Here is a 3,136-nt window from a genome sequence, read left to right on the forward strand (position 1 = left end):
AGGCTGCGTAGTAATTGTATGTGCGTGTATGTATGTAAGTTATATACATACATGTGCGGGTGTGAGTAGATGTATGCGGGTGTGAGTAAAAGAAGAGGATAACTCCTCTGATGAAATATCTTTTAACCATTAGCAAATGTGAAAATATGGGGTGTGTAGTTTTGTGTAAGATGAGCAATGCCATTTCAGGTGTGGTTATTTGCTTGTTATTTTCTCTCATAATTGTGAAGGGAAAAATTATCTCAAAACACATTTTTATTTAATTTTTATTGACATTTTTCTGTTGATGATATATTTTCTGCTTCTTCTTTTTTTTTTTGATTTTTTTTTTCAAGGGTTTCTTTTAAAATGTTTTCCAACAATTAAGCAGAATATCACTTGACTTTTTCAAAATTGAATATCTACGCTTTTTATAATTACTTGAAAAGTTTGTTGAGTGCATTCTGAGGTATAGATTATCGGTGAGTATTTTTTTTTAATTTTTATTTGTTTATTTTTGTTGGTATTCGTGGCGTTGGGGGTGTTGGTAGTGTGGATGTTGTTGTTTGGTGATGCTGTTCTTGTTTGGGATGATGATAATGAGGTTCTTGTCGTTTTCTGCAAGTGGATTTAATAGCTTTTTATCAACTATTTTATTTTTTTGATTTTATCTCTGTATATACGTGCGCGAATGTACAAGTGGAGAAACAAGCAAGATAGTAGTGGTAGTAGTTGTAGTAGTAGTAGTAGTAGTAGTAGTAGTAGTAGTAGTAGATGAAGAAAAAGAAGAGTAAGAAGGTGATCATGACGACGACGACGGAGGAGGAGGGGAGGGGAGGGGGAGGAGGTTATGACCTGTGTGCGCACGTTTTTACTTAGAAACGCTATGACAAAGAAAGCAATAAAATATATAAACGTTCACAAATGAACCATCATTTAAAAAAACAAAAAGAAAAAAACCTAAGTCACATAGCTGTCACTTATGGTTAGTGTACTTCTTTAAGTGGTCGCATTAAATGTCTCATGGTTGAAACAGGCCTTAATCTCTTTCGTTACAAATTTTTGGTGGGGTGCTGCATGTTAAAATAGTTACACGTGCACCTGTTTATTACGATATCAGCATCGATAATGGAATGCATATCGTGCAGCAGTATGGCCCTCCGTTACCCAAAAAAAAAAAATGAATAAAAACCTTATTATTTCGAAGCATTATTGTTAACTGGTATTGCAGGAGGAAAGGGTACTGTTTCAAGGTGATGAAGAAAGCAATGTTGATTGGACGTTCCCAGCTAGAAGCATTTAAACTATTAGATGCAGGCATGGTTGTGTGATTAAGAATTTCGTTTTGCAACCATGTGGTTTCATATTCGATCCTACTGCACCGCTATTTCTTTCACCATGTGTATTTTCCTCGGCTTGAGGCTTGATTATAAGTGGAATTTCTTCGATGCAAACCATGTCCTAGCCTATCGTGTGTGTGTGTGTGTGTGTGTGTGTGTGTGTGTGATTGCATCTTATACCGATGTATGCGCAAAAGATGTAGAAATCGAGGAGCAAACAAAAACCAGATGGTTTTGAATTAACATAATTCATAGTATTTCACTTGAGTTACACATGTTTCTTTTTTTTTTTTCTTCTATTCCTCTCATTACAGTAAATGTAGTGAAGCGGTGAGTAACACGTTTGAAACATTGTTACTAACGACTTAGTTGTTCTCATAACCACACAACCTGAAATTTTGAAGAAGGGAGTTAGTCGATTACATTGACCCTAGTATTCAACTGGTGTTTATCTTATCGAACTCGAAAAGATGAAAGATAAAGTCGGCTTGGGCAGCATTTAAACTCAAAACATAAAACCGGAAAAAATTCCGCTAAGCATCTTGTACGGCTCTCTAACGGTTCTGCCAGATCGTTGCTTTGCTATCGTTTACGTAATGGTTTTAAATTTTGACACAGGGCCAGCAGTTTTTTAGTGAGAGAAGGAAGTCGATTACATGGACCTCACTACTCAACTGCTGCTTATTTTATAGACCCGAAAGAGAGGCAAAGTCGACCTCGGCGAAACTTGGCCTGAGAACGAGGAGACAGACGAAAAATCGCTATTTTTCCCGCTGTACTAACAACTCTGCCACCTCACCGCCTTAAACGTATGCGCGTAAATATTTATTTATGTGTATACACTTGCGTTTGCATATATTTAAATATGCATGCATACACACATATAATCATACAAGCGTATATTCATTTATGTGTGTATGGTTCTATATATGCACGTCCTTATGATTCTATATATGTATTAATTTATGTATTAATGTATGTATGCACACATACACATATGTATGTATGCACGTATGCATGTATATATCCTCTTTCATCCTAATTTTATTCTGTAAATTTCTCAACATAGAAAAGCAATCTTTCCATTGGATTTCAGACACAAGCAAAGTAGGTACTAAGGAGTATATAAAACTAAGTACTGTACATACATAAAAGAAGAAAAAAGAAAAACAGAAAGAAAATGAAAATAAATGTTCAAGATGAAAACAGTAACGAAAGAAAGAAAGAAAGAAAGAAAGAAAGAAAGAAAGAAAGAAAGAAAGAAAGAAAGAAGAGATGAATGTGGTGAATTTGAGTCTCTTTCAATCTCTTGAGGCTCTTTGCTTCTAGTGGCGTCATCTCACTCAAGGAGTGGTCAAAAACTTCAATAACTAAATAAAATGAAAACCGAGTGTCTCTTGTAGAAGGAGGTGGGAAAAGTGAGTCGATGACAGAGTATGACCTGTATACTGTAGGTGAACGTCTTGCTTCTTTCACAAGTATCATGACAAGCAAAACACGTTTCAAATAAAAGATCATATATAAAAAGAAAGTAATAATAATTATCACTTAGGTTTCATACACGATTTCAAACTTTCTTTAAGTCGTATCAATATATGTCGAAAGTCCTAAAGAAACGTTAACATGTTTCAGTCTCACTGGGTGGTACTTTGGGCAAGTATCTTCTACAATAGCCTCGGAATGGCCAAACCCTTGTGAGTCGATTCGGTAGACGGAAACTGAAAGTAGCCCGTCGTGTATATATATATATATATATATATATATATATATATATATAGATAGATAGATAGATAGATAGATAGATAGATAGATAGATA

This window comes from Octopus bimaculoides, chromosome 1, assembly GCF_001194135.2.
Source record: "Octopus bimaculoides isolate UCB-OBI-ISO-001 chromosome 1, ASM119413v2, whole genome shotgun sequence".
NCBI lineage: Eukaryota > Metazoa > Mollusca > Cephalopoda > Octopoda > Octopodidae > Octopus > Octopus bimaculoides.